This window comes from Crocuta crocuta, unplaced genomic scaffold, assembly GCF_008692635.1.
Source record: "Crocuta crocuta isolate KB4526 unplaced genomic scaffold, BGI_CrCroc_1.0 scaffold497, whole genome shotgun sequence".
Lineage (NCBI taxonomy): Eukaryota > Metazoa > Chordata > Mammalia > Carnivora > Hyaenidae > Crocuta > Crocuta crocuta.
In genome coordinates this window covers 309,897-322,013 of record NW_027529527.1, presented here as the reverse complement: position 1 = coordinate 322,013, position 12,117 = coordinate 309,897, and the positions used below count along the sequence as shown (strand labels likewise).

Here is a 12,117-nt window from a genome sequence, read left to right as displayed (position 1 = left end):
TTGTTATTATTTATTTATTATTACATATTTTTAATAAGACANCTGATGGGCAAAATTCACTTATTTTTCCATAAGCACAGTTCTGAACTCTAATGCTTTCATATAAACTTTTCACTTAAATTGGTTCCATTGTAAACTTTTCATTAAATTGTAAATGCTCATATTAAAATATGAGCTATGGGAAGGAGAAATCTTTTCAGAGATGCAGAGACCCACGTGTAGAAGAGGAAAAGACAGCAAAGATTATACACACAGGAAGAATAATGAAAATAATATAGGATAGAGGGAGAATCAGGAAAAGAAGTGGACTGAGCAGGTCTGAGTAGAAAAGGAATATAGCACAGACCTTGCAGTGAAATCAACTAGGTCTTGGTCTTATATTTATCACTTTAGGGGCACCTGGGTAACTCAGTTGGTTGTCTAAGTCTTGGTTTCAGCTCAGGTAATGATCTTTCAGTTGTGAGATCCAGCCCCATGTAGGGCTCCGTTCTGGGTCTGAAGCCTGCTTAAGATTCTCCTCCCTCCGCCACTCAAGCTCGCTCTTTCTCGCTCTCTCTCAAAAACAAACAAACAAATAAACAAACATGTCACATTAACTTCATGATATTTAAATGAGTTTGTATCTATAAAGACCTTAGACGGGAGTGGCAAACTCCAGCCTGTGTTTCAAATCTAGTCCAGTATTTTCATAAATAAAGTTATATTTAAACACAGCCACATTACCTACTCAATGTCTGTGGGTGTTTTCTAACTACAGACTTTCAAACTATACATTTATGTCTCCAGAACTACATCTTCCTTTGCCTCAAAACCAAGAATAGATTTTAATGATCCTAAAAGCAGACAAGCCTTCTATATTCATTATATTCTACATCTGCACTAACATCCTGGAAACCACTTCAGAGGAAATGGACACTAGTTTGGTAGCACAGGTGCAACTAACTATTCACAATCACCAGGGATTGCGTGGTGAATCCAAGATAGAAAATCATGCAAATGGTCTTAAGAGTAATATTAAATTCATAACACATTAATCTTCTTTGTGCTTTCAGAGTCAAAATGGTAATGCGTCCCTTTTAACCTTGGTGTCTATTCTAGAAATATTGTCAATACTAACAAGCATTTGAAATGTTACCACATATAATACACCGACATCAGAGCAGAAAAATATTATGCCATCTCCTCAAAATTTGTTTTTAAGTGAAATCATGTTTATACTGAATTTAATAGAAACAATTTCCTAACCCCCCAAAAAATGATTTAACAGTATTATAGACATGTTATCAATAACTAGCAGTGTTGAACATAAGTATAATAATTATAATAGTTAATATTTTATTAAAAGTTTGTTCTATGGCAAACTCTATGTTAACCCATCATAAATAAATTACTTAATTTTTACTCCTGATTATATTTTGAAATTGGTATAATTATTATGCATATTGTACACTGTGGACCTAAGGCTTAGAGAGGCTATATAGGTTTTCCAGGCTATGTAGGTTTTATAGAGCTAAAAAATCAAAGAATCAGAACTGGGTATACATTTATTAGATACCAGAGTACAAACATCATTGTACTATATTTCCTTTATAGAACAAGGCATTTCCTTCCATGTGTCTTCTAAATATTTTTATTTTAAGTTCTTATTCACTATGTCAAAAATTCCTTATTTCATTTGGAGAGTTTATGTTAAAAATACCTCAGAGTTAAAATCTTTACAGCATACTAAACTTTGGTAAAAACAATGAATTGTTTGGTAATTTTGTATTGCTAAATTACTTTTACTAGATATGAATTTATAAAAGTGTGTGTGAGGCATAAAATATTAAGATACAGCAAAATTGACCCTTTTGAAATCTAGTTAAGAAAGAAAACACTAATGTACCTTTGAAGAATCCTGTGTTGTTGTTTTTTAAATTTTTTTAATGTTTATTTTTGAGAAGGAAAGAGACAGAACATGAGAAAGGGAAGGGCAGAAAGAGAGAAACACAGAATCTGAAGCAGGAGCCAGGCTCTGAGCTGTCAGCACAGAGCCTATTGCAGGGCTTGAACTCACAAAGTATAGGATCATGACTTGAGCCAAGGTCTGCCACCCAACCAACTGAGCCACTCAGGTGCCCTGAACAATCCTGTTCTAAATGGAACTATCCAATCTCTCCCATTGTCTCTGTATAAAGAGATAACCATTCACTACATTTTCCTTAGATAATTTGATAAATAGGATAATATAATAAATAATGTGTATCACAGTTACCAAAATTTTATAAACATCTATTATCTATCTATCATCTATCTATCCACCTATCTATCTAACTAGCTATTCATTCTCTATCTTTAGGTTATACAAATCTACATATAATCTTGTAGTTATTTACAATATTATGTTTTTTTAGCCTAAAAACTACATTATTAAAATTCCATGTTTTTCCACATGAAGACTGGAGTTATTCTCTCACTCTAAACAAACAAATAAGACATTTGTAAAATATATGAACCAATTATTTTCAAATATTTGTGAGTATGCATGCAGAACTATGATCCCTATATAAAGGCAAACAAATAAGGGAGTATTACGTTCTCAGGTTAGAAGGAATTTCTGGACATTAGTGTAGAGATTGGAAATATAAGTAGACCAGGGAAATTTTGTGGACTTAATAAGACAGAAATTAAAGTTCAGGGAGGCCGAGGCACCTAGATTTGCAGGACATTACCTCCAAGAGAAGGCAGTAACACACACTCTGACTGATACCTTTTATGAGAATTTGTCACTTAACTTCTTCAGGTTTGAAGTGTTCTATAAATTCTTCATACACATATGAAATCTCATTATTTTAGTTGCACAAATAACCAGGTATGTGGCAAGCAGTAGCAATAAGGAATTCTGATGAAAATTAAAATTAAACTCACAGTTATTTGTTTAATGTAAACAACTAAACTGATGAGAAACTTGAATAAGTACATACTTTGTAGGCAAGGCCAGACATACATGTGGAACAAGACAATGGCCTTTTCTCTAGACTCTGTTTAAAAGATGAATTTTCATTAGAAGGTCAGCTATTTTTTTTAATTAGATATTAAATACATGAAATGATTTGGGTTTCATATATTGATGCAATTAATGTCTATACAGTGTTGATAGATGTCTAAAAGTACAGGATACCAGAGAACTCCACTTTATTCAACTTTGTTGAATGAGATTCTAAATTATGATAGCATGAACATTTTATATATTACATGTAGACATATGTATATTTATATTATGAAGTTTAGATTTGTGTACACAAAGTTGTTTATGTGTGTACAAACTGTACACAATCCAGGTTTATATATAGAATATCAGCTCCACAATATAACCTTAGTCCAAAATTTATACCTAGTGTGTTGTCTATAACATTTCATAAGCTGATATACTTTTGCTTCTCTCTCCATCTCCCTCTGTCTCTTGTTCATTTATTAGATGCAGAAAGATATTAATAAATATAACTCACTATTTTAAAGTGAATATTTTAGATAGAAACATTATTAGTCAAGAAGTAGTACAGTTGTGTCTGTAACCACCAATGAACTAAAACCCTTACATATTCATTGTACATCTTAATTGTCCTCTGATAATTCTGAGGCATTTGATCACATATTATATTGCTTTTTATTACCTTGCAATTTCCAATACTAACTAAAAAAATAAATATTTTAATTTTATACTTCTTAATGTAAACTTTTTTATGTTTTATAGTATATTTCCTATCTTATACTATATTTTATAGTTTATAAAATATATGGATAAAATTGTGCAAACAATATTTTAACCTAAACTTTCATATCCTAGGATTCTGATATTTCTTTATTCAATAATATTATCTGCTGTTTAACTAGATGATAAATAAATATCTATTCAATAGTACTTATACTACAGGGATATTGCCCCCCAACATTTTAATAGAGATGATTAATTTTTAGGCAAGCAAGTCAACAGTTGCAACATTATTGAAGAAATATTAAATGTGGGACAAAAACTAAAAATAAGAGTGATCTTTTTAAAAAACACTGTAACTTATTTATTTACACAGAATTTTAAGTTAAAAACTAGTATTTTCCTTAACCCTGTGAACAACTGTGTGAGTGAGGCACACAGGGTAGATTACATTAGCCCCATTTTGGGAGACAAGAATGGAAACATTATTCCTGTATTTAGTATAAAACATATCTGAGATAAAACTCTGGACTTTCACACTCACAAATGCTCCTTTTCCATTACTTTTGATACATCATTTTAAAGTAATTTGATTTCACAATGCTTTAAAGTATAAGTGTAAGTTCTAACATCTATTCCTGACAGGTTAACTCATGGGCCAACCAACCTAATTCATTCCCTCATAACCTAGCACATATTAAGGCATTGTTATACTTAAAGTTTTTTTTTTCTTTAAGTAATCTCTATCTCCCAACATGGGCCTCATACTCACAACTCCTATTTCAAGAGTCACATTTTCCTCCAACTGAGCCAGCCAGGCACCCCAAGCATTGTTACACTTCTAACTCAGCCTCACAACTATATTTAAGGGCCCCATGTGCCAAAAGTGCAGCAAAGATTATCTTTAAGGGATCAGGGGACACAATGGTGAAGCATATTTTCAAGCATTACCCTATGCCTGGCACATCCTCTCCAACTACTCAGTTGGCAATTGAGGCAACAAAGTGACAAGATCAAAGGAAGGGCTACATAGGAGTCGGACCCTTATGATAAACACAAGCAGGATCAGATCCTCTTTTTAGGTCCAATTCTCAAGAAGCTGTGGTGTTGGTCTACTGCATCATTGCCTACAGAGTAGAAAGCAATACTTTTGAAGTCTAGACTATGCAAGGAGATGTTCCAATTAAGACTGCATGGGGACTAAATATCTAATAGTACTAATTTCATCCCTGCCAAACCAAGAAAATCCCTTCCTGAAGCCCAGCAGAAATAAATGGTGGGCATTTCCCTGAGGTAGAATCAGGGGGCTCAGAAATCTACCACTGTGTAGGAAACACCCAATTGGCTTCAAAGTAAATGAACTCTAATGGTAAGCTTTGGTCTTCTATGGAACATGAAACCAGAGGAGACTAACAAAGTCAGGGCTTGGGTGATCAGTCCAGATAGCACAAGACTTCCTTACATAAGGTGCACAGGTCCCTAAGAAAGGTCTATGAACATATAAACTTCCAAGCAAAAATTTGAGTGTGTGTATCTTCCTGGGAAAAGGGTCCTTCCCTTCTCTAGACCCAAGGGTAAGTAAAATCCTGAGCTAGAGAAAAGGACTAAGCCAATTGCAGGCTGGGATAAGGAAGCCGCCACATAAACTTTAGTACCAACCAAGTCTGAGAACTCGCAAATCTGTCACTAAAAAATTAGAAGGTAGATTCACAGCAATTACAACAGAGGAGTGTTTTTATGCTCTTCTTTGTAATTGTATTTCAAATTCCTTCCAAAACAAGGCCCCAGAGACCCTCAGGTTCAAATATATTCTTGAGCTTGGTCCACGGCTGTCTTGTATTCATGCTTAGGAATTCATTAACCAATGTTAATCCACAGGATAAGAGATGTGACATAGAAGGACTCCCTTTTCCATGGCATGAGTCCTTTGCTGAATTCAGAGGTGGCAGGGGCAGTCAAGGTGGAAAAGACACAGGAACTTTTCCTTGGAAATGGGCTGTGATAAGAAGTGCCTTCCTGGAACATCATCATCTTTTCTTTGATCCTGCCCACTAGTTTCTGAAGATAAAGCAGAAAATAACAATTCCAAAAGATAAAACACATGCTTCCAATGTGGTCTGCTTTCATATACTCTGGGTTTAATTCAGCTTCCCAGTGAGCTGATTGATGTGTTCCCCTCTTTAGGCAGATAAGCCCACCTCCCTGAGGAAGCGCACTCTATTCTTGGTAGCATAATGGGCCACTGAGAGATGGAAAGTTCATAAGAACTCAGAGATTGCCTGGAAATTCTTCCCTAGACACGCAATTTCATGAATGAAGTCTTCTAAGAAATGACACCATGCTTCCCCAGGTTCTCCTCAATCACTGTGTTGTCTGTCAAAGGGATGGTCTTATTCCTTTTTTAAAAAAGTTTATTTATTTATTTTTGAGGCAGACAGAGAGAGAGAGAGATTGAGAGAGAGAGAGAGAGAGAGAGAATGTGCATGAACACAAGTAAGTGGGAAAAGGCAGAGAGAAAGAGAGAAAGAATCTCAAGCTGATAGCTTTGACCCCCACACAGAGCTCTATCTCTGGAACACCATGAGATAATGACCTGAGTCAAAATCAAGAGACATTTAACTGACTGAGCCTACCAGTTGCCCCAGGGATGATTTTATTCTTGACCTTGGTTTGTCCACATTTCAAGATGAGTTCCCGGACAATTGCAGGTTAGGACAGACTTTAGATTGGTAAAGTCCCAGGTCACATAAGTTTCCACTATATACCTCATTTTTATGGTTAGTGGGGTCACTCTGACAAATATATCACTGAAAATCTGCAAGTGAAGCCTTACAATGATCCTCTGCACCCGTGAACTCACTGTTAATCTTTGGATGTGTACAACAAAAGCCAGGGAATGTTTATCTGGCACTTCCAAGCCATGAGGTTTTACTTCTAGTCATCTAAGTCACATCCTGTCATGTTGCTACCTGAAGGAATCATGTAGGAAACATTCCAGTCATTTAAACTTGAGCCATTTTCCTTTCTTCTGTGGTTTCTTGTCCAGGTGCCTGCTTTGCTTCGGTGGCTTTAACGGCCTGATAAGCCTTCTTCTTTTTCAGGAGATTGTCTGGAACGAAAGAGATGTTTTTCTCTGCTTTTGCTCCACCATGTTTCTAAAGCTGCCAAGAATAATCTTTTAATGATGTTACAGCCCCTATGGATTTAGTCATCAGCATTCATCTTGCAACAGGGCCATAGAAGTCAAGTGACTACAATAGTAGATGGAAATTATTTCCCAAGTTCTTACATTTTCTTTTCCTTCTTTAATGCATACTTAAGAAAAAAAGATAGAAGCAAGCTTTATCCCTTTCTCCTTCATCACTTTCTAGATTCCATCATTTTACAAATTTTATTATTTCTATGTAATTAATGAAGTGTTTTGTGCTTTGGTAATTATCATTTGAGTCTCTTATTTCTAAACCTTGTTATACTCCAAGAGCTTTTGCAAGACTTTAATTTTATACTTTTTTATTCTAGTAATGTGGGAGTAATATTGTATGCATTTCACAGAATATTGAACTGCAACCAATTTTTATGTGCCAAACATGATTCTGTCAACTGTGTTAAATAACAGTATTGTTTTTAATGTAATTTTTAAATAACTTAGTAAAAGTTAAGCACATAGAATAGAGAACAACCATAAGAATATAAATCCTGAGGGCTTTTTAAAATATGCTAGTTGGAATATTATGTGCAATACTTAGCTGTTTCTATCAAAAAGCATACATATTAAAAAATAAGTTGGAATAAAGTGCATGGAAGAAAATTTCTCATCTGTTAAATAAGATTATCCCAAATAAAATATTCACAACACTTAACTGTTTTTCTTCAATACAAATGGATTTGAGCAGGTAAAAATGATATAAGCTCCTAATGTTCAATCTGTGAAAATTGAGTAAAATACCAGAAATATAAATAAGGAAAAAATAAAATAGTATTTCATACAAAATGGACTTAAATATATAAACAAAGATGAGTATTAAAAAAACTGCCTCAAATAATAGTAAATGGATATACATCTTTTATTTATTTAGCTATGACCAATTTTTTTTTATTTTCTCAGAATTACTACTTTGTCTAAGCAACACACTTTTATTTTCAATTGGCTTATTCTCATGTTTTTGTTTCTGACCTTCGAAACATGCCTTCTTGTACCCATGTGGTAGTTCTATTAAGAGAAACATCAAAAACAGCAGTGTTCAGCAGGTCTTTTAAAAATTATACTATTAAACAAATAACATGAAAATACTAAACAGATCAGTTAACAATGAGGTACTGGAAGTCAGCCAGTCTGCAGGCAATAAAGAGACGGTTATTAGTTCACTTGCCTGCTAGGCTGAAGATTTACAGGGAATAAATACAAATAAATCCAAAAGCATTCCTGTAAAACATTATATCCAAGAGGTGAAATGGGGGTAACTAACAAAGAGAGAAAGTATAAACATTTAAAGTATATATTGAATTATGACCTCTAGTAATATGACACTGCTATAACCTGCTTGGCGAGAATAATGGCACACAGAATTGCCAAGATGTAAAAATAGAAAAAAAAAAAAAAAGAAAAAGGAAGTGCATAGCTCATGTTGAACAAAGATATTAAAACAACCAACTGCTTTAATAAACACAACTCACAAATAAACAATGCTGAAGAAACGGTTGCTTTGCCTTGTGTTGTGCCATACACAATATATTTTATATATGAAATTATTGAGTTTATCTTGGTCTTTCTTTTCTTAATATATATAATACATTTAATGTATATATTAACCCTGAACTCTGCATTCTATTCTTGAGGGAGAAAATTATGATGCGATATGATATATGGATTTTTAAAATATTTTTGTTCACTTATCTGTTTAACAACTAGAAGGAAATATCCAATTGGTTGTTGAAAATGTACCTCTAAAATGTAAGCAAGTGAAAGTCACAACGAAGATGGTCATAAAAGGCATGAGCATGAATTAAGAATTGAGAGTGAAAGTAAGAGCGAACAAAGAATTGAGCCCTGTGAAACATCTACAGGTTAAAAAAAAAGAGGAAAAAAAGGCAATAGAATTAGAAAAAAAATCATAAAATAAACACTGGACAAGACAGAGGCACAGACTAAATAAATGAGTAATATAAAAAATCATTAAAATACTATCTAATATTATGGGCCTCCTAGTGCCCCAAAAAAGACTAGTACATAGTGCAATTGATGACTAAGTGAATAGTTTCTTTTAATTTTTTTAATGTTTTATTTATTTCTGAGAGAGAGACAGGTTGAGCAGGGGAGGGTCAGAGAGAGGGAGATACAGATCTGAAGCAGGCTCCAAGCACTGAGCTAGCTGTCAGCACACCACCCGATGTGGGGCTCAAACCCATGAACTGTGAGATCATGACCTGAGCTGAAGTCAGACACTCAGCTGACTGAGCCACCCAGGCACTCCTAAGTGAATGTTTTTATAGAAGTCAGCGCAATTAGTTGAAACCATATAAAATATGTTTTTGCTTAATAATCATCTCCAAACACAGTGAATTTGAAGATATAACAATAGTGACTATCCAGTCTGAACAAAAGAGAGAAAATAGACTAGAAAAAGAATGAGCAGACCCTCTTCTCAAACTCCAATATGAAAAATTAAAATTGTTTTATTTTACACAGGCAGAGCAGGATACCAGCAATTTCTTTCCTGAAGACTTGTTAAATTTTTTATTCTGTCTCACAATATAGAACACAAGGACCTTGGTCACTTTTTAAATTTGACATAATATCTCATGCTAAATGTATCTGTTGATCAGAAAGTGATGGTTAACCTGAATAACTTAAAGATGAGCTAACCTTAGAAGACTTAGAGCTCTGCCACATTGGTAAGGCTTACAAGCGTAATTGTGCCTGGCATGTTGAGCCCCCCTCTAGAGATATTACGCATTATGTTACCTTGTGCTCCCTAATGTAAGGAAAGAAGCACTCAGTCTTTGCTAGATCTCTTTTGGATTATGAAGGTAGTATATAGCATTCTTGGAAAGAACTCTTTGGACCTACTTAGATGAATCACAATATTGCCAGTTTTAAGTTGTACATAATGCAAGAGAGGGCTCTGTAGCAGATCAAGGCCATGGGTAAATTGCACTGTTGCATGGGTCATGTCAGGCAGCCAATCTGGTGATGTTCTAGCTATGTTGACTGTAGATGAGGTTGTTATATAGATTCTAACAAAGATTGCCAAAGAAGATTCATAGTGCAGACTGCTGAAGCTGAGAGAAAGGCTGTGTCTTCTGTAACAGGGAACTATTCAACATTTTGAAAGCAGAGCCTCAAATGCTACCAAACTGTAATAGACAGAGAGCTTCTGATCGAGTAGCCTCATGAGTATATGAAAGGACCTGACCATCAAAAAGTAATATTCTCATATATAAGGATCCAATATGATGTAAATACTACTTTTGAGATAAGAACTTCACATGTAAAGAAGGCGCAAGTAAAAACCATGAACGAGTGGCCTAGTCTACCACACCACCCAACTCTGTTATACTGATGTTCAACCTCATGGAGTTTTACCATGGTATCTGGTGAATGATGAAAAAACTCATATCCAGTTGACAGATGAACCAGGTTCCCATGTTATAATAAGCTGAACATAAATTGCTGCCACACTGAAGCCATATTCAGGGTGGATCTAAAGAATAGTAGTGAAGGAATATTTTCCTAGCATGCAGATCAGCAGGCAATATACTTGATCATTTAATTTTCATAAAAAGACAAGATTCTTAATGTGCAGCTATCCATGGAATTCTTTTCAAAAATTAACTAAATGGATTTTCCTGTTCTCCTTTTTTGCAGGCAGTACCTCTGCCTGTACCACCAACAGAGGATTTGCAGAATTGTTATTTACTGCCATGAAATTCCTCACAAAACTGTCTCACATCTAGATGTCTTTAGGTGAAACACCATGGAATTTACTGGCCACACCATGTTTCATAGACGGAACTCTTCTGGTCCAATGAAATGATTAAAGACCTACTAAAAGATTACCTAAGGTACTAGCATCCTGCATAGTTGGGATGCTATCCCCCAGAATACAGTATATATTATGTAACATGTAATTATTATATATTAATATATCATATATAAATACATATGTTATTATATAACAATTAGTATATAATTAATATATAATATGTTATATATTATATTACATTAAAATATATAACATTATATTATATGGCTAATGCAGTATATATATTGACAAAATAGACAGTATGTGATGCTAGGTTTCCCAAAGCTATGGTTTAAGGAATTAATGGAAATCAATCATTCCCTTTGACTCAATTATACAAATTTTACTTACTATACTGATAAACACTGGCTGGGCTGGATTAGAGGTCCTAGTTCCTTAGAGGGAAATTTCCACCAGCAGAGAGATTAAAGTTTTACCAAACTTCAAGTTCTAATTTATACCTGATCACATCAGGCTCCTCATACTAGTAAATATGAAGAAAATAAAAGAAGGAGGGCACCTGGGTGGCTCAGTCAGTTAAGTGTCCGACTTCAGCTCAGGTCATGATCTCATGGTTTGTGGGTTTGAGTCCGTCATCAGGCCCTGTGCTGACACTTTGGAGACTGGAGCCTGTTTTAGATTCTGTATCTCCCTCTCCCTTCCCCTCTCCTGTTTGTGCTCTGTCTCTCTCTGTCTCTAATAAATAAATAAATGTTAAAAAAAGATTAAGAAAAAGAGAAGGATCTACTAGTACATTTAATTTTTCCTTATAACTATAAGAAACGGGCAGATTGCTAAACAATCAAAGAGAAAATAGGTTATTTTTGGACTTCCACATCTCCCAAACCTTGTGAATAGGCAATTGAAGAAACCAAAGCCTAACAAAAGCAAGGTAAGTCAGGGTCACTGACCTCAGGGAATAAGTCTTGGCCATCTCTTTAGACTAACTAAAATGTTTATTGACTATAAAGGGAACTGATGAAGAATAGGAAGGTTATATCAACAATGTCTTCAGGGCCAGTTGCCATAGCGAGGGCTTCAGCTTGTTATCCCCAGCATGAACTGCTGCATGGAGACTATAGCTTGTCACCACCTTGAGTGTGTGGTGATTGCTTGGATTTACTGGAAAGCAGATGCATATGTGAACAGTTCAAAGGATAGACTGTATTAAACCTTTGCTGTTAACTGCCTCCCCTCTTCTCAGCCTCAATTCTCACTACAACCTTAGATAAAGTGCATATTTTTGTGTGCAAGATTTTATTTGTTTTTGTTTATAAAGACTCAAGTACACACCATCATTTCTTCTTCACAAAGCTTCTCTAACATTACATCATAGTTCATAAAGCAGAGCATACTCCTTGGCCCTCATATCAGGTACTGATATATTCACTGAAGACTCAGAAT

General features: G+C 34.7%; 1 pseudogene; it reads right to left on the bottom strand.

Annotated features, from left to right (window-relative positions):
* Positions 1-5,829: 5,829 nt before the first annotated feature.
* Positions 5,830-6,842, bottom strand: LOC144229197 (large ribosomal subunit protein uL30-like; annotated as a pseudogene).
* Between the last annotated feature and the right edge of the window lie 5,275 nt (positions 6,843-12,117).